Genomic DNA, 26961 nt, shown 5'->3' with positions numbered 1-26961 from the left:
ACTTATTTTTAGCCATACTTCCCACCACATCTTTTACTTCACCATCCATAATCTCACCAAGCAAAAACGCACATTCACTTTCAGGAACAAAATTACACACAATATCCAAAAACTCCTCATCATCGCCCAAATCACATTTCTTCACATCATACAGTTTTTTATAAAAATCAGACACCGCATCAATCGCATCCTTACCAAACACCTCTTTATCATCCTTATCCAATAACACATTCATTCCACTTTTTCCACCACACATTTTTTTAAAGAAAAATCTAGTGCACTTCTCGTGATTATCTCTAACCTCCACCTTAGACCTAAATATAATTTCTTTCCCTTTCTCTCGGAACCACCCCTTAATATCTTTTTTTGTTTTTTCCAAATCGTGTCTTACATCCATACCCAAATTTTTACATTGTTGAAGGAACGTCATCCGCATATTAAAGCGTGAATATTCTAATCTTTTCCTTCTCGCTCTTCTATACCCTATCTGTCTAAAAAACCCACCAATCTTTTTTTTCACCCATACCCACCATTCACACACATTAGAGAAAGAACTTTTCTTCCTAACCCAAAACCCATATTTTTTCCCAAACCTAGTTTTTTCCCTTTTATCACTCAGAAAACTAACATTCATCTTCCATACCCCTCTACCATAAAAGAAATTATTTATAACAAAAACCCCCAACAAACACTCGTGATCTGAAAAACCACACTCTCTCCTGCGCATAATCGACACATTTCATTGCTGAAGTAGAAAAAAAGAAAAAGTCCAGACGAGAATCCGTTCTTCCGTCATCGGCATGATAGGTAAATGGACCTGGTTTCCTGGTGACAGCGTCCTGCAAAGCAAAGTCCTGCAAAATTTTATTCCACAAAACTCCGGTAGCGTCCACATTAGACTCTGTGGATCCAGCTCGGGCCTGCTTCTCCAGGATACAGTTAATGTCACCAACAATAATTACAGGAACTTTACCGTGTAGAAAAAATTTTAAAGTATCAAAAAGTGCCAACCTATCAGATTTCACAGCATGGCCATAGATATTGATTAGCCTAAACTGCCACCCCTTGTAGGATAGTAACACGCAGACACATCTTCCTTCCTGAATGATTTGAGTCTGTTTGATGACAAACTCATTATTTTTAAAGAGAATACCAATTCCATCGTTCCTATTTGTGGAAGAAAAGGACCAAATTGCTTCCCCAAACTTCCATTCTTCTTTACTAGGATTTTTTGACAAACCACATTCTTGTACACAAACAATGTCACTGCCCTTAGAGGCCAAAAAGTCCAGGACTGCAGCACGCTTGTGAGCAGAGGAGAACACCCGTACATTTTGAGAGACAATCTTTAATCTCAAAGACATGCGGGCATAGTATGGTTAATGCAAAGGAAAGCCATGAGATAACCAGAACATATCACGTCCCAGGGAAATACATAGCTCTTTCCAGATTTGCCACATTGACTTCACTGAGGAAACCTTCCCCAGGAGAGCTGGGTACTTCTGAGGCCACCTCAGATGACTTAGGGCTAGAATTAGAGTCACTGTCCAGCAATGAGAAGGGATTTGCATGAGCAGAATCTTCCAATAAGCCTATCTTCAGTCTCTTCACCGCCTTTCCAGACTTCCCCCTTTTTGAGACCACTTTATGAAAAATTTCAGCACTAGTGGCACTAGGCATCCTGGCCTCCTTCTCGTCCTCCTCCGATATTGACCACTCCACTTTAGCTGAGTCTTCCATTTTTGACTCTGGGCTAGAAAAAGACAAAATTTGCATACTTGCACCATTATCAGGGTATGCACACCCACTAGGTGGCGCTGTGTCTTCACCTTCCATAGGCATAACCCCAGGTGTTTCATCAACACTTTGCTCTGCAGGAGGGACCACACCCAACTCCATGCTGTTAGTATGTGAGGTTAGAACCTCTCCTAATCCAGCTTTCCCAGGGTCCTGAGAAGCAGGCACAGAAACACTGCCAGCTGGCTCTGAAATTGCATCAGAAGTGGCAGCAAGGGAACTTGTTGTTCTCACCTGTCTGCCCCATGTTCTTCTCTCTTGCCCTAAAAAGGGAAACACCTTTGGACATTTCCTACAAGTATGACCCGGCAAACCACAAATGTCACACCTGGATGGGGAAATACATGCACTAGCCTCATGTCCTGTTTCTTTGCAATTCCTGCATACTTTGCCTTTGCATGCATCTTTGGTATGCCCGTAGGAAAAACATGATCTGCAAAAACATGGCATATCTTGGTAATAAAGATATCCCTTATTACCACCAATTGAAAAATTTGCAGGAGGATTCATCACTCCTCCAATACAGCTGGAGTCAGGTTTCAGCCTGACCCAGTACTTAATATCACCATTGAAAACTCCCCATAGGTTCTTCTGCTCCACACCTCCTCTAACATGGGTACAGTAGTGAGCTAAGAAGGCCCTGACCAGCCTTCTATCCAGAAATGGGTTATACATGTGGATGGTAATACATTTCTCCACTGCTGAAAAAAGAGGTTGCACTTCAATAGATTTTAAAGCCTCATGCATGTGTTTCTCCTTGAGCAACTGAAATACATTTAAACAGTAGGCGGCCTCAAAAAAGGATACGTCATACGTAGAAATATTACTGAAAGCTTGGATACAGAATACCTCTACCAACTTAACTCCAGCCAGGTCCAGAAGGATGTTCTCAATGATATGTCCAGTATCAACTTCTTCTCTCCTCTGCTCATTCACCACAAAACGGATAGTGTTACGCACAGCTGCCATCTTGAAAAAGGAATGCCCAACGGCACGGTGATCGCTCCCAAAAACGTCGGATAGGACTCCACGAAAAGGCCGAACCCCCCGGCCCAGACCAGGCAATGAACCTGATCTGAGCCAAAAGGCCGAGAAGCGATAACCCGAATGGGCCGGCCGTTGACCGAGCCTGCCTAATACTGCTGTTCACCCCTTGCAGCGATTGATTCAGCCTACTCCTAGGCAATTCCATGGGGCCCTGCAGGCTCACACACATTTACAGCTACTAAGCGGGAGGGAGGTGAATAAAGGCCGGAGAGGAAGCCAGACAGGATTTGCTTCTTTTGCTTGCACCACAATGCAGTGCTGAAAGAGGAGGAGGAATCTACATAAAAACGCCTTCCTGGCAACGCCCAAATGCCCTCCTGCCATGCAGATAAACACTGGCAGCGGCAGCAAGTGCATGCCCACAGCCACCCCTTGTTCCTTCACACCTTGTATCAGCTTTAATCCAATCCAGTCCGGTGCTGCCTGCTGAGCAGCACTGACCAACACTGCCTGGGCCCAGGCTTTTATCTCTGAGGCAGGCCCCATTATGATGTCAGAAAGCTGGCTCTGGAATCCTGAGGGCTCCACTATGACACGTGCAAAGTTCCGTCTGAACTTTATATAAGACGGTGCGGCTCAGTCAGTCACTCAGTGTTGCCTGAGAGGGCAACACTGCAACAGCCGGCCGCCAGGCTGTCTTTTTTTTGCACAGCTACTTGCCTCCAGGAGGCCACAAGAGGGAGACAAGGGACTGCAAAATGGAAAATAGGCATCCACCAACTTTACAGACAACTTCTCTTTGCTCCTACAACCTCCATCCTTGCACAGTTTGTTATTCTTCCAGGTAACATAGTAACAAATCCAAATTGCTGCTCTCTTTGTAGGCAAGCAAGGGTTTGTTGCAACTGCAATTCTTACTTCTTCTTGAAATGTAGGGACGACAGTACATTCCATCACATCCATCTAGTGTACACAGGTAGGTCCATTGTGGCGGGTAGGCGGCTGGCTGCTTTAATGGCTGTTTGCTGTTCCCCTACTCCACTCCACTCCACTATTTGACTGTGGTGCTGCATCAATCAGTGGCTGGCTCAGGTGCAGCTCTTTAACTTACCTAAAAGGGAGGGCGGAGAGAAGACAAGGAAGGTGAATGAGCTGTTCCAATGTGAAATGCCGGAAACACAGAAACACAGAAGACACACACACACACACACACACACACACACACACACACACACACACACACACACACACACACAACAAGAGGTGGCAATGTATTAATTAATTGCATTTAATAAATGAGCTCATTATCACACATGACTGTACAAATGCATTGTCCAACAGGTGTTGAAATAATGGGATTAAAAGGGGAGATCCCATCAGAAAGACAAAAACAATAGCAAACACAAATAGCACTTTTGGAATCTGATTTTAGTCAACACATAAGGGAAGGGTGCACCGGTCCTGGAAATACTGCAATACCAGGTCAATGCGTGGAGTGGACAGAGCAAGCTCTATTTCCATCTCCCTGTTCGAAAAATCCATTTAATATATGGTCCCCAGATAGGGGACGTATCAGATATTAAACTGATAAGAACAGATACTACACTTGATCTTAGCCAAAAGGCCGAGAAGCGATAACCCGAATGGGCCGGCCGTTGACCGAGCCTGCCTAATACTGCTGTTCACCCCTTGCAGCGATTGATTCAGCCTACTCCTAGGCAATTCCATGGGGCCCTGCAGGCTCACACACATTTACAGCTACTAAGCGGGAGGGAGGTGAATAAAGGCCGGAGAGGAAGCCAGACAGGATTTGCTTCTTTTGCTTGCACCACAATGCAGTGCTGAAAGAGGAGGAGGAATCTACATAAAAACGCCTTCCTGGCAACGCCCAAATGCCCTCCTGCCATGCAGATAAACACTGGCAGCGGCAGCAAGTGCATGCCCACAGCCACCCCTTGTTCCTTCACACCTTGTATCAGCTTTAATCCAATCCAGTCCGGTGCTGCCTGCTGAGCAGCACTGACCAACACTGCCTGGGCCCAGGCTTTTATCTCTGAGGCAGGCCCCATTATGATGTCAGAAAGCTGGCTCTGGAATCCTGAGGGCTCCACTATGACACGTGCAAAGTTCCGTCTGAACTTTATATAAGACGGTGCGGCTCAGTCAGTCACTCAGTGTTGCCTGAGAGGGCAACACTGCAACAGCCGGCCGCCAGGCTGTCTTTTTTTTGCACAGCTACTTGCCTCCAGGAGGCCACAAGAGGGAGACAAGGGACTGCAAAATGGAAAATAGGCATCCACCAACTTTACAGACAACTTCTCTTTGCTCCTACAACCTCCATCCTTGCACAGTTTGTTATTCTTCCAGGTAACATAGTAACAAATCCAAATTGCTGCTCTCTTTGTAGGCAAGCAAGGGTTTGTTGCAACTGCAATTCTTACTTCTTCTTGAAATGTAGGGACGACAGTACATTCCATCACATCCATCTAGTGTACACAGGTAGGTCCATTGTGGCGGGTAGGCGGCTGGCTGCTTTAATGGCTGTTTGCTGTTCCCCTACTCCACTCCACTCCACTATTTGACTGTGGTGCTGCATCAATCAGTGGCTGGCTCAGGTGCAGCTCTTTAACTTACCTAAAAGGGAGGGCGGAGAGAAGACAAGGAAGGTGAATGAGCTGTTCCAATGTGAAATGCCGGAAACACAGAAACACAGAAGACACACACACACACACACACACACACACACACACACACACACACACACACACACACACACAACAAGAGGTGGCAATGTATTAATTAATTGCATTTAATAAATGAGCTCATTATCACACATGACTGTACAAATGCATTGTCCAACAGGTGTTGAAATAATGGGATTAAAAGGGGAGATCCCATCAGAAAGACAAAAACAATAGCAAACACAAATAGCACTTTTGGAATCTGATTTTAGTCAACACATAAGGGAAGGGTGCACCGGTCCTGGAAATACTGCAATACCAGGTCAATGCGTGGAGTGGACAGAGCAAGCTCTATTTCCATCTCCCTGTTCGAAAAATCCATTTAATATATGGTCCCCAGATAGGGGACGTATCAGATATTAAACTGATAAGAACAGATACTACACTTGATCTTAGCCAAAAGGCCGAGAAGCGATAACCCGAATGGGCCGGCCGTTGACCGAGCCTGCCTAATACTGCTGTTCACCCCTTGCAGCGATTGATTCAGCCTACTCCTAGGCAATTCCATGGGGCCCTGCAGGCTCACACACATTTACAGCTACTAAGCGGGAGGGAGGTGAATAAAGGCCGGAGAGGAAGCCAGACAGGATTTGCTTCTTTTGCTTGCACCACAATGCAGTGCTGAAAGAGGAGGAGGAATCTACATAAAAACGCCTTCCTGGCAACGCCCAAATGCCCTCCTGCCATGCAGATAAACACTGGCAGCGGCAGCAAGTGCATGCCCACAGCCACCCCTTGTTCCTTCACACCTTGTATCAGCTTTAATCCAATCCAGTCCGGTGCTGCCTGCTGAGCAGCACTGACCAACACTGCCTGGGCCCAGGCTTTTATCTCTGAGGCAGGCCCCATTATGATGTCAGAAAGCTGGCTCTGGAATCCTGAGGGCTCCACTATGACACGTGCAAAGTTCCGTCTGAACTTTATATAAGACGGTGCGGCTCAGTCAGTCACTCAGTGTTGCCTGAGAGGGCAACACTGCAACAGCCGGCCGCCAGGCTGTCTTTTTTTTGCACAGCTACTTGCCTCCAGGAGGCCACAAGAGGGAGACAAGGGACTGCAAAATGGAAAATAGGCATCCACCAACTTTACAGACAACTTCTCTTTGCTCCTACAACCTCCATCCTTGCACAGTTTGTTATTCTTCCAGGTAACATAGTAACAAATCCAAATTGCTGCTCTCTTTGTAGGCAAGCAAGGGTTTGTTGCAACTGCAATTCTTACTTCTTCTTGAAATGTAGGGACGACAGTACATTCCATCACATCCATCTAGTGTACACAGGTAGGTCCATTGTGGCGGGTAGGCGGCTGGCTGCTTTAATGGCTGTTTGCTGTTCCCCTACTCCACTCCACTCCACTATTTGACTGTGGTGCTGCATCAATCAGTGGCTGGCTCAGGTGCAGCTCTTTAACTTACCTAAAAGGGAGGGCGGAGAGAAGACAAGGAAGGTGAATGAGCTGTTCCAATGTGAAATGCCGGAAACACAGAAACACAGAAGACACACACACACACACACACACACACACACACACACACACACACACACACACACACACACACACACAACAAGAGGTGGCAATGTATTAATTAATTGCATTTAATAAATGAGCTCATTATCACACATGACTGTACAAATGCATTGTCCAACAGGTGTTGAAATAATGGGATTAAAAGGGGAGATCCCATCAGAAAGACAAAAACAATAGCAAACACAAATAGCACTTTTGGAATCTGATTTTAGTCAACACATAAGGGAAGGGTGCACCGGTCCTGGAAATACTGCAATACCAGGTCAATGCGTGGAGTGGACAGAGCAAGCTCTATTTCCATCTCCCTGTTCGAAAAATCCATTTAATATATGGTCCCCAGATAGGGGACGTATCAGATATTAAACTGATAAGAACAGATACTACACTTGATCTTAGCCAAAAGGCCGAGAAGCGATAACCCGAATGGGCCGGCCGTTGACCGAGCCTGCCTAATACTGCTGTTCACCCCTTGCAGCGATTGATTCAGCCTACTCCTAGGCAATTCCATGGGGCCCTGCAGGCTCACACACATTTACAGCTACTAAGCGGGAGGGAGGTGAATAAAGGCCGGAGAGGAAGCCAGACAGGATTTGCTTCTTTTGCTTGCACCACAATGCAGTGCTGAAAGAGGAGGAGGAATCTACATAAAAACGCCTTCCTGGCAACGCCCAAATGCCCTCCTGCCATGCAGATAAACACTGGCAGCGGCAGCAAGTGCATGCCCACAGCCACCCCTTGTTCCTTCACACCTTGTATCAGCTTTAATCCAATCCAGTCCGGTGCTGCCTGCTGAGCAGCACTGACCAACACTGCCTGGGCCCAGGCTTTTATCTCTGAGGCAGGCCCCATTATGATGTCAGAAAGCTGGCTCTGGAATCCTGAGGGCTCCACTATGACACGTGCAAAGTTCCGTCTGAACTTTATATAAGACGGTGCGGCTCAGTCAGTCACTCAGTGTTGCCTGAGAGGGCAACACTGCAACAGCCGGCCGCCAGGCTGTCTTTTTTTTGCACAGCTACTTGCCTCCAGGAGGCCACAAGAGGGAGACAAGGGACTGCAAAATGGAAAATAGGCATCCACCAACTTTACAGACAACTTCTCTTTGCTCCTACAACCTCCATCCTTGCACAGTTTGTTATTCTTCCAGGTAACATAGTAACAAATCCAAATTGCTGCTCTCTTTGTAGGCAAGCAAGGGTTTGTTGCAACTGCAATTCTTACTTCTTCTTGAAATGTAGGGACGACAGTACATTCCATCACATCCATCTAGTGTACACAGGTAGGTCCATTGTGGCGGGTAGGCGGCTGGCTGCTTTAATGGCTGTTTGCTGTTCCCCTACTCCACTCCACTCCACTATTTGACTGTGGTGCTGCATCAATCAGTGGCTGGCTCAGGTGCAGCTCTTTAACTTACCTAAAAGGGAGGGCGGAGAGAAGACAAGGAAGGTGAATGAGCTGTTCCAATGTGAAATGCCGGAAACACAGAAACACAGAAGACACACACACACACACACACACACACACACACACACACACACACACACACACACACACACACACACACAACAAGAGGTGGCAATGTATTAATTAATTGCATTTAATAAATGAGCTCATTATCACACATGACTGTACAAATGCATTGTCCAACAGGTGTTGAAATAATGGGATTAAAAGGGGAGATCCCATCAGAAAGACAAAAACAATAGCAAACACAAATAGCACTTTTGGAATCTGATTTTAGTCAACACATAAGGGAAGGGTGCACCGGTCCTGGAAATACTGCAATACCAGGTCAATGCGTGGAGTGGACAGAGCAAGCTCTATTTCCATCTCCCTGTTCGAAAAATCCATTTAATATATGGTCCCCAGATAGGGGACGTATCAGATATTAAACTGATAAGAACAGATACTACACTTGATCTTAGCCAAAAGGCCGAGAAGCGATAACCCGAATGGGCCGGCCGTTGACCGAGCCTGCCTAATACTGCTGTTCACCCCTTGCAGCGATTGATTCAGCCTACTCCTAGGCAATTCCATGGGGCCCTGCAGGCTCACACACATTTACAGCTACTAAGCGGGAGGGAGGTGAATAAAGGCCGGAGAGGAAGCCAGACAGGATTTGCTTCTTTTGCTTGCACCACAATGCAGTGCTGAAAGAGGAGGAGGAATCTACATAAAAACGCCTTCCTGGCAACGCCCAAATGCCCTCCTGCCATGCAGATAAACACTGGCAGCGGCAGCAAGTGCATGCCCACAGCCACCCCTTGTTCCTTCACACCTTGTATCAGCTTTAATCCAATCCAGTCCGGTGCTGCCTGCTGAGCAGCACTGACCAACACTGCCTGGGCCCAGGCTTTTATCTCTGAGGCAGGCCCCATTATGATGTCAGAAAGCTGGCTCTGGAATCCTGAGGGCTCCACTATGACACGTGCAAAGTTCCGTCTGAACTTTATATAAGACGGTGCGGCTCAGTCAGTCACTCAGTGTTGCCTGAGAGGGCAACACTGCAACAGCCGGCCGCCAGGCTGTCTTTTTTTTGCACAGCTACTTGCCTCCAGGAGGCCACAAGAGGGAGACAAGGGACTGCAAAATGGAAAATAGGCATCCACCAACTTTACAGACAACTTCTCTTTGCTCCTACAACCTCCATCCTTGCACAGTTTGTTATTCTTCCAGGTAACATAGTAACAAATCCAAATTGCTGCTCTCTTTGTAGGCAAGCAAGGGTTTGTTGCAACTGCAATTCTTACTTCTTCTTGAAATGTAGGGACGACAGTACATTCCATCACATCCATCTAGTGTACACAGGTAGGTCCATTGTGGCGGGTAGGCGGCTGGCTGCTTTAATGGCTGTTTGCTGTTCCCCTACTCCACTCCACTCCACTATTTGACTGTGGTGCTGCATCAATCAGTGGCTGGCTCAGGTGCAGCTCTTTAACTTACCTAAAAGGGAGGGCGGAGAGAAGACAAGGAAGGTGAATGAGCTGTTCCAATGTGAAATGCCGGAAACACAGAAACACAGAAGACACACACACACACACACACACACACACACACACACACACACACACACACACACAACAAGAGGTGGCAATGTATTAATTAATTGCATTTAATAAATGAGCTCATTATCACACATGACTGTACAAATGCATTGTCCAACAGGTGTTGAAATAATGGGATTAAAAGGGGAGATCCCATCAGAAAGACAAAAACAATAGCAAACACAAATAGCACTTTTGGAATCTGATTTTAGTCAACACATAAGGGAAGGGTGCACCGGTCCTGGAAATACTGCAATACCAGGTCAATGCGTGGAGTGGACAGAGCAAGCTCTATTTCCATCTCCCTGTTCGAAAAATCCATTTAATATATGGTCCCCAGATAGGGGACGTATCAGATATTAAACTGATAAGAACAGATACTACACTTGATCTTAGCCAAAAGGCCGAGAAGCGATAACCCGAATGGGCCGGCCGTTGACCGAGCCTGCCTAATACTGCTGTTCACCCCTTGCAGCGATTGATTCAGCCTACTCCTAGGCAATTCCATGGGGCCCTGCAGGCTCACACACATTTACAGCTACTAAGCGGGAGGGAGGTGAATAAAGGCCGGAGAGGAAGCCAGACAGGATTTGCTTCTTTTGCTTGCACCACAATGCAGTGCTGAAAGAGGAGGAGGAATCTACATAAAAACGCCTTCCTGGCAACGCCCAAATGCCCTCCTGCCATGCAGATAAACACTGGCAGCGGCAGCAAGTGCATGCCCACAGCCACCCCTTGTTCCTTCACACCTTGTATCAGCTTTAATCCAATCCAGTCCGGTGCTGCCTGCTGAGCAGCACTGACCAACACTGCCTGGGCCCAGGCTTTTATCTCTGAGGCAGGCCCCATTATGATGTCAGAAAGCTGGCTCTGGAATCCTGAGGGCTCCACTATGACACGTGCAAAGTTCCGTCTGAACTTTATATAAGACGGTGCGGCTCAGTCAGTCACTCAGTGTTGCCTGAGAGGGCAACACTGCAACAGCCGGCCGCCAGGCTGTCTTTTTTTTGCACAGCTACTTGCCTCCAGGAGGCCACAAGAGGGAGACAAGGGACTGCAAAATGGAAAATAGGCATCCACCAACTTTACAGACAACTTCTCTTTGCTCCTACAACCTCCATCCTTGCACAGTTTGTTATTCTTCCAGGTAACATAGTAACAAATCCAAATTGCTGCTCTCTTTGTAGGCAAGCAAGGGTTTGTTGCAACTGCAATTCTTACTTCTTCTTGAAATGTAGGGACGACAGTACATTCCATCACATCCATCTAGTGTACACAGGTAGGTCCATTGTGGCGGGTAGGCGGCTGGCTGCTTTAATGGCTGTTTGCTGTTCCCCTACTCCACTCCACTCCACTATTTGACTGTGGTGCTGCATCAATCAGTGGCTGGCTCAGGTGCAGCTCTTTAACTTACCTAAAAGGGAGGGCGGAGAGAAGACAAGGAAGGTGAATGAGCTGTTCCAATGTGAAATGCCGGAAACACAGAAACACAGAAGACACACACACACACACACACACACACACACACACACACACACACACACACACACACACACACACACACAACAAGAGGTGGCAATGTATTAATTAATTGCATTTAATAAATGAGCTCATTATCACACATGACTGTACAAATGCATTGTCCAACAGGTGTTGAAATAATGGGATTAAAAGGGGAGATCCCATCAGAAAGACAAAAACAATAGCAAACACAAATAGCACTTTTGGAATCTGATTTTAGTCAACACATAAGGGAAGGGTGCACCGGTCCTGGAAATACTGCAATACCAGGTCAATGCGTGGAGTGGACAGAGCAAGCTCTATTTCCATCTCCCTGTTCGAAAAATCCATTTAATATATGGTCCCCAGATAGGGGACGTATCAGATATTAAACTGATAAGAACAGATTTTTTTTTAAGTTGGCTACCCCCTCGCGGGGGTGTCAATGATTTATTACTTAAAATTCAAAAAATATTTACAATGAATTACAGCTTTTTACAATGAATTACAGTAATAAAATCAATTTACATAAAAACACATAAAAGGGGACATGGTGGCAAATTCTTATATATTGGAGTTCCATTCTTTTACAAACCATTTATTTGAAAGGGTGGCATTTCTTTTTTTATCTAATAAATAATAAATGTACATCTCGCTAAAACAAAGACCTAAAACATCGTCAACAGATAAAACATCGTGCTTAAAAATCAGGATGTTCCTGGCCTTCCACAGAGCTTCTTTTACGCAGTTCATCGTCTTCCATGCAATAGTCTTTTGGTTCGCGGTTGGGCATCCAAAGAGTCCATATAAAATCATTTCGTAAGTCAAGTCCTTTAGGTCTGCCATCTTCTTCATTAGAGGGAATATCTTTATCCAAATATGTTTAGTAAAATCGCAAGTCCAAAAAATATGACGCACGGTCTCCTCAGCCTGGCAGCCTTCCCTCGGACAGATGGCAGACCTCGCGAATCCTCTCCTGAATTGGAATGCCCGGCATGGAAGACATTGATGAACGCAGCTCCAGGCCAGGTCCATCTGTGTATTAAAAAGATAAAACACATTAACCATTTTGAAGATAAAAGCACAGCGTTCATTATTAAAATTTTCAATATTAGTGACGACTTCATTTCCTCTTATGTCTTTTATAAGTTTCTTACTGTTTATCATGTCATTAAAATTTTTCCCTTTAAAATTAAACAAGGCCACTATTTTCTCTAAAATCACGTAATTTGCTGGTAGATTAAAAGCATAAGGTGAGGTTAAAACAATTTCAAACCACCCCATCCTTCGCATAAAAAACCCAGTATTAAAACGTAGAAAATAAGACCAATGATGTTGTTTAAAAAGAGAATTAAGACAGAAACAAAAGTACTTGATTAAAAGAAACCTATTAAAATCTGGAAAGTCTTTGCCACCCTTTGGTTTGATTTTCATTACCGTCTCACGTTTAAGTTTCTCCATTCTGGAACTCCAAAAGAAGGTAAAACAAGCTTTAGTAATTTTTCTTAATAAAACCGTGGGAGGAGGGAAAACCATGCTTAAGTATAAAAGCAAAGGTAAAATTATCATTTTAATTATTAAAATTTTTCCCTCCATGGTAAGCTTCCTCATGTTCCACATGCATATTTTTTGATTTACCTTCTGCGCCACCATGTCCCAACTGATAAAACCATTGTCGTACTCACTGAAGGAGACACCTAAAATTTTAATATTATCAGACACAGGAACCGGTATATCTCTAAGAGCCATGCTTCCTATGTTTAAAATATGACTCTTGCTGAAGTTTACTTTAAAACCGGAAGCACAGCAATAAAACTCGATTTGCCTAAGGGTTCTCTGAAGCGACAGGGCGTCCCTACATAAAACCGCCACATCATCCATGTACCCCACTGCTTTGGCCTCTACGCCGCCTCCCCCGGGCAGGGGGACTCCACGGATACACTTATCGCGGCGAATTGCGCATAACAGAGGCTCCAATGCACATATAAAAAGCAGTGGGGACAAGGGACACCCCTGCTTCACCCCAGAGTTTAAAAATACGTCCTGTGTCTTAAAACCATTCACTAAAATTTTGCTGGTGCATTCTCTGTAAAAGGCTTTAATAGATAATAAAAATCCTTCAGGTATACCCATACGTTCTAAAACCTTAAAAAGATAAAAATGAGAGACACGGTCGAACGCCTTCTCAAAGTCTATAGATAAAATGGCTAATTTAACTTTTCTAGACCTCGTGTCCTCAATCACGTCTTTTATTAGGTTTAAATTATCCCAGATGCTGCGGCCTGGCACCCCACACACCTGGTCAGAGTGTATAATGTGGGGTATTATGGCTTTTAATCTATTTGCACATATTTTAGCCATAATTTTATAGTCGCTATTTAGAAGGGTTATTGGTCTCCAATTCTTTAAAACTGCGATGTCACCCGTCTTATACAGCAGGGAGACCTCACCCTTCCGCCAGGACTTAGGCAGCATCTTGGAATTAAAAACATCAGAAAAAAGGTTAAAAAGATCCTCTTTTAAAATGTCATAAAATTTTACATAAAACTCACTGGGTATACCGTCCGGTCCGGGAACTTTCCCTGTTTTAAAACTCTTAACAGTTTCTAAAACCTCCTGCTCCGTCAGCTCCTGTAATAAAAAATTCTGGGAGACAGAGTCTAAAACAGTAGTAATCTCCTTCAGTGAGTCACGCATAAAATTATGATCCACAGTCTTAACATTAAAAAGGTCAGTGTAAAACTCATGAACTTTACTTAAAAGACCCTGTACATCTGACACCCCTTCTATATTTTTGATAATTGCCTTTTTGTTATTTATTTTCTTAAAAAAGTACCTGGAGCAGGTCTCGTTCTCCTCCACATGTTGTATTTTTGAACGGAATATAATCTCTTTACCTTTCTGCTCCAGGCACTGGGCTATCTCCTTTTTCAAATTGGTGATGTCATCTTTAACGTCTATGTCATGATCTTGCATTTTGTACAGGGTCTGCAGACGGGTATTGAGAATTTTAAAAAAAGCGTATTTCTCTTTGGCTTTCGCCACGCTTTTCTTAATAAAAAAATCTTTTATTTTCTTTTTCATTTTCTCCCACCATGCACTGATGGGAGTACGTGTGTCTCTTACCCGCCTGCTTTCTTGGTAAAATTCAATAAAATCTGCTAAAACCTGTGGATCGTCTAAAAGGGAAACATTCATCTTCCAGGACTTTTTACATACAATATTATTAAGATCATGCTTTACTTTAAAAGATAAAAGCCTGTGATCTGAAAACACATTGGTTAAAACTTCACAATTAAAAGGCAGTAAATTTTCAGAACAAAAGATAAAATCAATCCTGGAGCTACAGGTGGCGTTGCTCCAGGTAACGCCGGCTTCCTCTGGACTGCTCCTGTTACATTCTTTGTATATGTCTTTTAATTTAAAATCAGTCACGATATCCTTGAGCAGTCCAGAGGTCCTGTCATAGTTCCTACTCGTACTGTTGGTAAGCCGGCGTTCTCCTCTCAGGATACAATTAAAATCACCTGCGAGGATAAAAGGCTCAGATGTGTTGATAAAAAGCGGTAAAATCTCCAGCATCCTCGCTCTTTCGTTCTTTTCTGGTGATCCGTAAAAATTTAAAAACTGCCACTTTACACCATCAATAAAAGCTTTAACCATTAAAATACGTCCTGGTAAGATTTCTTGAATAAAATCAATTAAAACGTTTCCCTTAAAAAGAATGGCGACCCCTGCTGATCTGGACTCGTTGGATCCAGACCAGACGGATGGACCATACTTCCAATCCTTTTTGTAATTTTCATATCTCATTGTATGGGGAATGCCGCACTCCTGCAGGAAAAATACAGAGGCTGCCAGGCAAGATAAAAAATTGAAGAGAGCAACCCTTCTCACTTTTGACTTGGCACCCCTCACGTTGAGGGAGATTCCCATGAGCTCAGACATCGTGGAGAGTTAAAGCAAAATTCTGATTTTAAAATAATAAATAATAGGCGTACTTAAAATCAGATTGCTCCTCCACCAGCAATACCCGAAACCTCACTTGAACTCATGGCCCCGCCCTCATCCGACTCAACTGAAAAGAGGGACGAGGCAGGAGAAGAACTACTGTCGCTGAGAGCTGAGCCAGCAACACTCACCTCGTACACGGGGAGCCCAGACTCGCACAGCCTCACCTGGGTCTCTCTCGGTTGACCGACTGGGTCCATGTCTGGTGGGTCCCCCAAGGGCCCCGCCTCTCCCCCCTGGGCCCGTGAAGGCCGGTCTAGAGGGGGAGGTTGTGCGCATGGCGGGGTGTCCGATAATACGGAGGGAGCAGTGCCCGTCCTCCTCACCAGTGCAGGCGAGGAGGGGGTCCCAGGAGGAGCCACATCTTTCCGCACGGACGTATCCATCTGCTCCTCCCCTGTCTCCCTCCTACTGGCACGTTCTTGCTTCCCCTTTTTACGGGGACCCACCTGTACCCAGTCTTCTCCTTCCGAGTCGGTCTCTAGAGACCCAGGATTAGGAGCAGGCCCGGCACCGCCTGAGCAACCAGCCGTCTGGGATGCCACAGGTTCATCGATGGCCTGCTCCTTTTCTGCCTTCCTCTTGGCCTGCCGTTTTTCCTTGGCGCTGGGCTCATTTTTATCCCCTGAGGTCGCTGGCTGAGAGGCACCTGTTTTGGCTTCGGCTAGCCGTACTCTTGAAGCCCAGGTACCTCTCTGCTCTTTCGCCGCAACAGCTTGTTCTCCTCCTTGAGGACGGGACTGCTCTGCTGGTGGAGCACGTGGGGGCACCTCGGGTTGCTCATCTTCTTCGCCTCGGTACCTATGTGGACAAGCATAATAAAGATGACCAGTTTTTTGACAAAAATTGCATTTTTTCTCTTCTGTACATTCTCTCATTGTGTGTTGTTTACTTCCACAGTTCCTGCAGGTGACATCGCAGTTAAAACTGGTATGTCCATAGGTACCGCAGGCCCTGCAGAAGTTTGGCATTCCTGAGAAATAGAGGTCGCCATTCACATTCCCAAGTTTAAAACGAGCAGGTGGTAGCTTCGTTTCTTGGGTGGAGGGGTCCTTTATTAGCGTAACAATAAATTTCCATTTGACGGTCCACACACCGCACTCGTTCATAACTCTCCCCAGCAGCTTAACGTTCTTAAAGTATGCAGCAAGAAACGCCGCCACTTCCTGATCTTTCACGTATGGGGAATACATTTTAATCACTACGAGTTTGGTTACTTCAAAAGCGTGTTCAATTACCTGGACTCCCAAGGCCATGAGTTCACCTTGTTGCCTCTCAGCTTTTCCCATGGCATCACGGAGGATTCCTTCTCCCATAAAAGTCACGTCGTACACTCCACGCCTTGGGTAGTCCTGGATCGCCAAAATCTCGTTCTTGTGGACCGCCAACCGCTTTTCCAAAATATCGTGGACAAGGAACTTGAGACCACGAGGACCGCCTCCACCCTCTGCCAAGATAAATCTTGCAGTATTCCGCAACCGGGCGTATACCGGCACCGCATCAGGTCCGCCTGCCATTTGCGTGGCCAGGTCGGTACCGCACAGCTTGCGCTGCGCCCTTTGGGTTCAAGGAGACACACCAAAGGGCTGGGGGGGGATCGCAACTCGTTGCTCAGGACTAAGCCTCTCTCCCAAATAGCAGCACGGGGGTGAAGTCCAGGCGAACCTGGACGATCCCCCGAGGCCGAGAGAGAGGGTACCTGAGCACCTTCTGACTAAAAACCTCCTGTATAAATACACTTGGTCTTAGCCAAAAGGCCGAGAAGCGATAACCCGAATGGGCCGGCCGTTGACCGAGCCTGCCTAATACTGCTGTTCACCCCTTGCAGCGATTGATTCAGCCTACTCCTAGGCAATTCCATGGGGCCCTGCAGGCTCACACACATTTACAGCTACTAAGCGGGAGGGAGGTGAATAAAGGCCGGAGAGGAAGCCAGACAGGATTTGCTTCTTTTGCTTGCACCACAATGCAGTGCTGAAAGAGGAGGAGGAATCTACATAAAAACGCCTTCCTGGCAACGCCCAAATGCCCTCCTGCCATGCAGATAAACACTGGCAGCGGCAGCAAGTGCATGCCCACAGCCACCCCTTGTTCCTTCACACCTTGTATCAGCTTTAATCCAATCCAGTCCGGTGCTGCCTGCTGAGCAGCACTGACCAACACTGCCTGGGCCCAGGCTTTTATCTCTGAGGCAGGCCCCATTATGATGTCAGAAAGCTGGCTCTGGAATCCTGAGGGCTCCACTATGACACGTGCAAAGTTCCGTCTGAACTTTATATAAGACGGTGCGGCTCAGTCAGTCACTCAGTGTTGCCTGAGAGGGCAACACTGCAACAGCCGGCCGCCAGGCTGTCTTTTTTTTGCACAGCTACTTGCCTCCAGGAGGCCACAAGAGGGAGACAAGGGACTGCAAAATGGAAAATAGGCATCCACCAACTTTACAGACAACTTCTCTTTGCTCCTACAACCTCCATCCTTGCACAGTTTGTTATTCTTCCAGGTAACATAGTAACAAATCCAAATTGCTGCTCTCTTTGTAGGCAAGCAAGGGTTTGTTGCAACTGCAATTCTTACTTCTTCTTGAAATGTAGGGACGACAGTACATTCCATCACATCCATCTAGTGTACACAGGTAGGTCCATTGTGGCGGGTAGGCGGCTGGCTGCTTTAATGGCTGTTTGCTGTTCCCCTACTCCACTCCACTCCACTATTTGACTGTGGTGCTGCATCAATCAGTGGCTGGCTCAGGTGCAGCTCTTTAACTTACCTAAAAGGGAGGGCGGAGAGAAGACAAGGAAGGTGAATGAGCTGTTCCAATGTGAAATGCCGGAAACACAGAAACACAGAAGACACACACACACACACACACACACACACACACACACACACAACAAGAGGTGGCAATGTATTAATTAATTGCATTTAATAAATGAGCTCATTATCACACATGACTGTACAAATGCATTGTCCAACAGGTGTTGAAATAATGGGATTAAAAGGGGAGATCCCATCAGAAAGACAAAAACAATAGCAAACACAAATAGCACTTTTGGAATCTGATTTTAGTCAACACATAAGGGAAGGGTGCACCGGTCCTGGAAATACTGCAATACCAGGTCAATGCGTGGAGTGGACAGAGCAAGCTCTATTTCCATCTCCCTGTTCGAAAAATCCATTTAATATATGGTCCCCAGATAGGGGACGTATCAGATATTAAACTGATAAGAACAGATACTACACTTGATCTTAGCCAAAAGGCCGAGAAGCGATAACCCGAATGGGCCGGCCGTTGACCGAGCCTGCCTAATACTGCTGTTCACCCCTTGCAGCGATTGATTCAGCCTACTCCTAGGCAATTCCATGGGGCCCTGCAGGCTCACACACATTTACAGCTACTAAGCGGGAGGGAGGTGAATAAAGGCCGGAGAGGAAGCCAGACAGGATTTGCTTCTTTTGCTTGCACCACAATGCAGTGCTGAAAGAGGAGGAGGAATCTACATAAAAACGCCTTCCTGGCAACGCCCAAATGCCCTCCTGCCATGCAGATAAACACTGGCAGCGGCAGCAAGTGCATGCCCACAGCCACCCCTTGTTCCTTCACACCTTGTATCAGCTTTAATCCAATCCAGTCCGGTGCTGCCTGCTGAGCAGCACTGACCAACACTGCCTGGGCCCAGGCTTTTATCTCTGAGGCAGGCCCCATTATGATGTCAGAAAGCTGGCTCTGGAATCCTGAGGGCTCCACTATGACACGTGCAAAGTTCCGTCTGAACTTTATATAAGACGGTGCGGCTCAGTCAGTCACTCAGTGTTGCCTGAGAGGGCAACACTGCAACAGCCGGCCGCCAGGCTGTCTTTTTTTTGCACAGCTACTTGCCTCCAGGAGGCCACAAGAGGGAGACAAGGGACTGCAAAATGGAAAATAGGCATCCACCAACTTTACAGACAACTTCTCTTTGCTCCTACAACCTCCATCCTTGCACAGTTTGTTATTCTTCCAGGTAACATAGTAACAAATCCAAATTGCTGCTCTCTTTGTAGGCAAGCAAGGGTTTGTTGCAACTGCAATTCTTACTTCTTCTTGAAATGTAGGGACGACAGTACATTCCATCACATCCATCTAGTGTACACAGGTAGGTCCATTGTGGCGGGTAGGCGGCTGGCTGCTTTAATGGCTGTTTGCTGTTCCCCTACTCCACTCCACTCCACTATTTGACTGTGGTGCTGCATCAATCAGTGGCTGGCTCAGGTGCAGCTCTTTAACTTACCTAAAAGGGAGGGCGGAGAGAAGACAAGGAAGGTGAATGAGCTGTTCCAATGTGAAATGCCGGAAACACAGAAACACAGAAGACACACACACACACACACACACACACACACACACACACACACACACACACACACACACACAACAAGAGGTGGCAATGTATTAATTAATTGCATTTAATAAATGAGCTCATTATCACACATGACTGTACAAATGCATTGTCCAACAGGTGTTGAAATAATGGGATTAAAAGGGGAGATCCCATCAGAAAGACAAAAACAATAGCAAACACAAATAGCACTTTTGGAATCTGATTTTAGTCAACACATAAGGGAAGGGTGCACCGGTCCTGGAAATACTGCAATACCAGGTCAATGCGTGGAGTGGACAGAGCAAGCTCTATTTCCATCTCCCTGTTCGAAAAATCCATTTAATATATGGTCCCCAGATAGGGGACGTATCAGATATTAAACTGATAAGAACAGATACTACACTTGATCTTAGCCAAAAGGCCGAGAAGCGATAACCCGAATGGGCCGGCCGTTGACCGAGCCTGCCTAATACTGCTGTTCACCCCTTGCAGCGATTGATTCAGCCTACTCCTAGGCAATTCCATGGGGCCCTGCAGGCTCACACACATTTACAGCTACTAAGCGGGAGGGAGGTGAATAAAGGCCGGAGAGGAAGCCAGACAGGATTTGCTTCTTTTGCTTGCACCACAATGCAGTGCTGAAAGAGGAGGAGGAATCTACATAAAAACGCCTTCCTGGCAACGCCCAAATGCCCTCCTGCCATGCAGATAAACACTGGCAGCGGCAGCAAGTGCATGCCCACAGCCACCCCTTGTTCCTTCACACCTTGTATCAGCTTTAATCCAATCCAGTCCGGTGCTGCCTGCTGAGCAGCACTGACCAACACTGCCTGGGCCCAGGCTTTTATCTCTGAGGCAGGCCCCATTATGATGTCAGAAAGCTGGCTCTGGAATCCTGAGGGCTCCACTATGACACGTGCAAAGTTCCGTCTGAACTTTATATAAGACGGTGCGGCTCAGTCAGTCACTCAGTGTTGCCTGAGAGGGCAACACTGCAACAGCCGGCCGCCAGGCTGTCTTTTTTTTGCACAGCTACTTGCCTCCAGGAGGCCACAAGAGGGAGACAAGGGACTGCAAAATGGAAAATAGGCATCCACCAACTTTACAGACAACTTCTCTTTGCTCCTACAACCTCCATCCTTGCACAGTTTGTTATTCTTCCAGGTAACATAGTAACAAATCCAAATTGCTGCTCTCTTTGTAGGCAAGCAAGGGTTTGTTGCAACTGCAATTCTTACTTCTTCTTGAAATGTAGGGACGACAGTACATTCCATCACATCCATCTAGTGTACACAGGTAGGTCCATTGTGGCGGGTAGGCGGCTGGCTGCTTTAATGGCTGTTTGCTGTTCCCCTACTCCACTCCACTCCACTATTTGACTGTGGTGCTGCATCAATCAGTGGCTGGCTCAGGTGCAGCTCTTTAACTTACCTAAAAGGGAGGGCGGAGAGAAGACAAGGAAGGTGAATGAGCTGTTCCAATGTGAAATGCCGGAAACACAGAAACACAGAAGACACACACACACACACACACACACACACACACACACACACACACACACACACACACACACACACACAACAAGAGGTGGCAATGTATTAATTAATTGCATTTAATAAATGAGCTCATTATCACACATGACTGTACAAATGCATTGTCCAACAGGTGTTGAAATAATGGGATTAAAAGGGGAGATCCCATCAGAAAGACAAAAACAATAGCAAACACAAATAGCACTTTTGGAATCTGATTTTAGTCAACACATAAGGGAAGGGTGCACCGGTCCTGGAAATACTGCAATACCAGGTCAATGCGTGGAGTGGACAGAGCAAGCTCTATTTCCATCTCCCTGTTCGAAAAATCCATTTAATATATGGTCCCCAGATAGGGGACGTATCAGATATTAAACTGATAAGAACAGATACTACACTTGATCTTAGCCAAAAGGCCGAGAAGCGATAACCCGAATGGGCCGGCCGTTGACCGAGCCTGCCTAATACTGCTGTTCACCCCTTGCAGCGATTGATTCAGCCTACTCCTAGGCAATTCCATGGGGCCCTGCAGGCTCACACACATTTACAGCTACTAAGCGGGAGGGAGGTGAATAAAGGCCGGAGAGGAAGCCAGACAGGATTTGCTTCTTTTGCTTGCACCACAATGCAGTGCTGAAAGAGGAGGAGGAATCTACATAAAAACGCCTTCCTGGCAACGCCCAAATGCCCTCCTGCCATGCAGATAAACACTGGCAGCGGCAGCAAGTGCATGCCCACAGCCACCCCTTGTTCCTTCACACCTTGTATCAGCTTTAATCCAATCCAGTCCGGTGCTGCCTGCTGAGCAGCACTGACCAACACTGCCTGGGCCCAGGCTTTTATCTCTGAGGCAGGCCCCATTATGATGTCAGAAAGCTGGCTCTGGAATCCTGAGGGCTCCACTATGACACGTGCAAAGTTCCGTCTGAACTTTATATAAGACGGTGCGGCTCAGTCAGTCACTCAGTGTTGCCTGAGAGGGCAACACTGCAACAGCCGGCCGCCAGGCTGTCTTTTTTTTGCACAGCTACTTGCCTCCAGGAGGCCACAAGAGGGAGACAAGGGACTGCAAAATGGAAAATAGGCATCCACCAACTTTACAGACAACTTCTCTTTGCTCCTACAACCTCCATCCTTGCACAGTTTGTTATTCTTCCAGGTAACATAGTAACAAATCCAAATTGCTGCTCTCTTTGTAGGCAAGCAAGGGTTTGTTGCAACTGCAATTCTTACTTCTTCTTGAAATGTAGGGACGACAGTACATTCCATCACATCCATCTAGTGTACACAGGTAGGTCCATTGTGGCGGGTAGGCGGCTGGCTGCTTTAATGGCTGTTTGCTGTTCCCCTACTCCACTCCACTCCACTATTTGACTGTGGTGCTGCATCAATCAGTGGCTGGCTCAGGTGCAGCTCTTTAACTTACCTAAAAGGGAGGGCGGAGAGAAGACAAGGAAGGTGAATGAGCTGTTCCAATGTGAAATGCCGGAAACACAGAAACACAGAAGACACACACACACACACACACACACACACACACAACAAGAGGTGGCAATGTATTAATTAATTGCATTTAATAAATGAGCTCATTATCACACATGACTGTACAAATGCATTGTCCAACAGGTGTTGAAATAATGGGATTAAAAGGGGAGATCCCATCAGAAAGACAAAAACAATAGCAAACACAAATAGCACTTTTGGAATCTGATTTTAGTCAACACATAAGGGAAGGGTGCACCGGTCCTGGAAATACTGCAATACCAGGTCAATGCGTGGAGTGGACAGAGCAAGCTCTATTTCCATCTCCCTGTTCGAAAAATCCATTTAATATATGGTCCCCAGATAGGGGACGTATCAGATATTAAACTGATAAGAACAGATACTACACTTGATCTTAGCCAAAAGGCCGAGAAGCGATAACCCGAATGGGCCGGCCGTTGACCGAGCCTGCCTAATACTGCTGTTCACCCCTTGCAGCGATTGATTCAGCCTACTCCTAGGCAATTCCATGGGGCCCTGCAGGCTCACACACATTTACAGCTACTAAGCGGGAGGGAGGTGAATAAAGGCCGGAGAGGAAGCCAGACAGGATTTGCTTCTTTTGCTTGCACCACAATGCAGTGCTGAAAGAGGAGGAGGAATCTACATAAAAACGCCTTCCTGGCAACGCCCAAATGCCCTCCTGCCATGCAGATAAACACTGGCAGCGGCAGCAAGTGCATGCCCACAGCCACCCCTTGTTCCTTCACACCTTGTATCAGCTTTAATCCAATCCAGTCCGGTGCTGCCTGCTGAGCAGCACTGACCAACACTGCCTGGGCCCAGGCTTTTATCTCTGAGGCAGGCCCCATTATGATGTCAGAAAGCTGGCTCTGGAATCCTGAGGGCTCCACTATGACACGTGCAAAGTTCCGTCTGAACTTTATATAAGACGGTGCGGCTCAGTCAGTCACTCAGTGTTGCCTGAGAGGGCAACACTGCAACAGCCGGCCGCCAGGCTGTCTTTTTTTTGCACAGCTACTTGCCTCCAGGAGGCCACAAGAGGGAGACAAGGGACTGCAAAATGGAAAATAGGCATCCACCAACTTTACAGACAACTTCTCTTTGCTCCTACAACCTCCATCCTTGCACAGTTTGTTATTCTTCCAGGTAACATAGTAACAAATCCAAATTGCTGCTCTCTTTGTAGGCAAGCAAGGGTTTGTTGCAACTGCAATTCTTACTTCTTCTTGAAATGTAGGGACGACAGTACATTCCATCACATCCATCTAGTGTACACAGGTAGGTCCATTGTGGCGGGTAGGCGGCTGGCTGCTTTAATGGCTGTTTGCTGTTCCCCTACTCCACTCCACTCCACTATTTGACTGTGGTGCTGCATCAATCAGTGGCTGGCTCAGGTGCAGCTCTTTAACTTACCTAAAAGGGAGGGCGGAGAGAAGACAAGGAAGGTGAATGAGCTGTTCCAATGTGAAATGCCGGAAACACAGAAACACAGAAGACACACACACACACACACACACACACACACACACACACACACACACACACACACACACACACACACACAACAAGAGGTGGCAATGTATTAATTAATTGCATTTAATAAATGAGCTCATTATCACACATGACTGTACAAATGCATTGTCCAACAGGTGTTGAAATAATGGGATTAAAAGGGGAGATCCCATCAGAAAGACAAAAACAATAGCAAACACAAATAGCACTTTTGGAATCTGATTTTAGTCAACACATAAGGGAAGGGTGCACCGGTCCTGGAAATACTGCAATACCAGGTCAATGCGTGGAGTGGACAGAGCAAGCTCTATTTCCATCTCCCTGTTCGAAAAATCCATTTAATATATGGTCCCCAGATAGGGGACGTATCAGATATTAAACTGATAAGAACAGATACTACACTTGATCTTAGCCAAAAGGCCGAGAAGCGATAACCCGAATGGGCCGGCCGTTGACCGAGCCTGCCTAATACTGCTGTTCACCCCTTGCAGCGATTGATTCAGCCTACTCCTAGGCAATTCCATGGGGCCCTGCAGGCTCACACACATTTACAGCTACTAAGCGGGAGGGAGGTGAATAAAGGCCGGAGAGGAAGCCAGACAGGATTTGCTTCTTTTGCTTGCACCACAATGCAGTGCTGAAAGAGGAGGAGGAATCTACATAAAAACGCCTTCCTGGCAACGCCCAAATGCCCTCCTGCCATGCAGATAAACACTGGCAGCGGCAGCAAGTGCATGCCCACAGCCACCCCTTGTTCCTTCACACCTTGTATCAGCTTTAATCCAATCCAGTCCGGTGCTGCCTGCTGAGCAGCACTGACCAACACTGCCTGGGCCCAGGCTTTTATCTCTGAGGCAGGCCCCATTATGATGTCAGAAAGCTGGCTCTGGAATCCTGAGGGCTCCACTATGACACGTGCAAAGTTCCGTCTGAACTTTATATAAGACGGTGCGGCTCAGTCAGTCACTCAGTGTTGCCTGAGAGGGCAACACTGCAACAGCCGGCCGCCAGGCTGTCTTTTTTTTGCACAGCTACTTGCCTCCAGGAGGCCACAAGAGGGAGACAAGGGACTGCAAAATGGAAAATAGGCATCCACCAACTTTACAGACAACTTCTCTTTGCTCCTACAACCTCCATCCTTGCACAGTTTGTTATTCTTCCAGGTAACATAGTAACAAATCCAAATTGCTGCTCTCTTTGTAGGCAAGCAAGGGTTTGTTGCAACTGCAATTCTTACTTCTTCTTGAAATGTAGGGACGACAGTACATTCCATCACATCCATCTAGTGTACACAGGTAGGTCCATTGTGGCGGGTAGGCGGCTGGCTGCTTTAATGGCTGTTTGCTGTTCCCCTACTCCACTCCACTCCACTATTTGACTGTGGTGCTGCATCAATCAGTGGCTGGCTCAGGTGCAGCTCTTTAACTTACCTAAAAGGGAGGGCGGAGAGAAGACAAGGAAGGTGAATGAGCTGTTCCAATGTGAAATGCCGGAAACACAGAAACACAGAAGACACACACACACACACACACACACACACACACACACACACACACACACACACACACACACACACACACACAACAAGAGGTGGCAATGTATTAATTAATTGCATTTAATAAATGAGCTCATTATCACACATGACTGTACAAATGCATTGTCCAACAGGTGTTGAAATAATGGGATTAAAAGGGGAGATCCCATCAGAAAGACAAAAACAATAGCAAACACAAATAGCACTTTTGGAATCTGATTTTAGTCAACACATAAGGGAAGGGTGCACCGGTCCTGGAAATACTGCAATACCAGGTCAATGCGTGGAGTGGACAGAGCAAGCTCTATTTCCATCTCCCTGTTCGAAAAATCCATTTAATATATGGTCCCCAGATAGGGGACGTATCAGATATTAAACTGATAAGAACAGATTTTTTTTTTTTTTTTTTTTTTTTTTTATTAAACCATTCAGGTTTTTTTGAATAAAACCGAGAACTGTAGTTGTTCAAACCACCTCTCTATTTTTCAAAAAATCTCATCATTCTGGTTCATTATTTTATTTTTCCATCAAATACAAGATAAATCAAACAAAATTCCTCAAACTAAATACCTCCATTTTAACATTCGCCATATCCCTTCCGCATCCATACCTCTTTCTAGATCCCATTTATAATAAAAATACAATTTAGCCAATACCATACTAACCACATCCTCCATCTCAAATACTTCTCTTTTATACACATTCAAATTCCTCGTATTCCACAATACCTCTTTCACACAAGTCAAAAAAATCCACAACACTCTATCCTTTTCACTACCCAAACTACACAAACCAAACAAGACAATTTCATACGTCAAACTCTTCAAACCAGTCAATTCTTCGCACAACCCACTCAACTTTTTCCAAACATCCTTTGCATGCTTACACGACCAAAACACATGACTCACATCC

At 46.1% G+C, this 26961-nt stretch overlaps 10 non-coding genes and 2 pseudogenes across 10 annotated transcripts; all 12 read right to left on the bottom strand.

Moving 5' to 3' along the window:
* Positions 1-4229: 4229 nt before the first annotated feature.
* Positions 4230-4420, bottom strand: LOC142704687 (U2 spliceosomal RNA). Its single transcript, XR_012868110.1, has one exon. It is a non-coding gene; the product is annotated as a U2 spliceosomal RNA (small nuclear RNA).
* A 1330-nt stretch (positions 4421-5750) lies between these two features.
* Positions 5751-5941, bottom strand: LOC142704686 (U2 spliceosomal RNA). Its single transcript, XR_012868109.1, has one exon. It is a non-coding gene; the product is annotated as a U2 spliceosomal RNA (small nuclear RNA).
* Positions 5942-7277: 1336 nt separating this feature from the next.
* Positions 7278-7468, bottom strand: LOC142704684 (U2 spliceosomal RNA). The gene has a single exon (XR_012868108.1). It is a non-coding gene; the product is annotated as a U2 spliceosomal RNA (small nuclear RNA).
* Positions 7469-8806: 1338 nt separating this feature from the next.
* Positions 8807-8997, bottom strand: LOC142704683 (U2 spliceosomal RNA). The gene has a single exon (XR_012868107.1). It is a non-coding gene; the product is annotated as a U2 spliceosomal RNA (small nuclear RNA).
* Positions 8998-10321: 1324 nt separating this feature from the next.
* On the bottom strand, positions 10322-10512 carry LOC142704764 (U2 spliceosomal RNA). The gene has a single exon (XR_012868170.1). It is a non-coding gene; the product is annotated as a U2 spliceosomal RNA (small nuclear RNA).
* Positions 10513-11850: 1338 nt separating this feature from the next.
* On the bottom strand, positions 11851-12071 carry LOC142704702 (U2 spliceosomal RNA; annotated as a pseudogene).
* A 6615-nt stretch (positions 12072-18686) lies between these two features.
* LOC142704763 (U2 spliceosomal RNA) lies at positions 18687-18877 on the bottom strand. Its single transcript, XR_012868169.1, has one exon. It is a non-coding gene; the product is annotated as a U2 spliceosomal RNA (small nuclear RNA).
* Positions 18878-20207: 1330 nt separating this feature from the next.
* LOC142704761 (U2 spliceosomal RNA) lies at positions 20208-20398 on the bottom strand. Its single transcript, XR_012868168.1, has one exon. It is a non-coding gene; the product is annotated as a U2 spliceosomal RNA (small nuclear RNA).
* A 1336-nt stretch (positions 20399-21734) lies between these two features.
* Positions 21735-21925, bottom strand: LOC142704760 (U2 spliceosomal RNA). The gene has a single exon (XR_012868167.1). It is a non-coding gene; the product is annotated as a U2 spliceosomal RNA (small nuclear RNA).
* Positions 21926-23227: 1302 nt separating this feature from the next.
* On the bottom strand, positions 23228-23418 carry LOC142704759 (U2 spliceosomal RNA). Its single transcript, XR_012868166.1, has one exon. It is a non-coding gene; the product is annotated as a U2 spliceosomal RNA (small nuclear RNA).
* Positions 23419-24756: 1338 nt separating this feature from the next.
* LOC142704757 (U2 spliceosomal RNA) lies at positions 24757-24947 on the bottom strand. Its single transcript, XR_012868164.1, has one exon. It is a non-coding gene; the product is annotated as a U2 spliceosomal RNA (small nuclear RNA).
* Positions 24948-26287: 1340 nt separating this feature from the next.
* Positions 26288-26502, bottom strand: LOC142704706 (U2 spliceosomal RNA; annotated as a pseudogene).
* Between the last annotated feature and the right edge of the window lie 459 nt (positions 26503-26961).

Source organism: Rhinoderma darwinii, unplaced genomic scaffold, assembly GCF_050947455.1.
Source record: "Rhinoderma darwinii isolate aRhiDar2 unplaced genomic scaffold, aRhiDar2.hap1 Scaffold_3364, whole genome shotgun sequence".
NCBI classification, from domain to species: domain Eukaryota; kingdom Metazoa; phylum Chordata; class Amphibia; order Anura; family Rhinodermatidae; genus Rhinoderma; species Rhinoderma darwinii.
The sequence above is the reverse complement of the archived record's forward strand: the minus strand, read 5'-3'. Positions and strand labels throughout refer to the sequence as shown.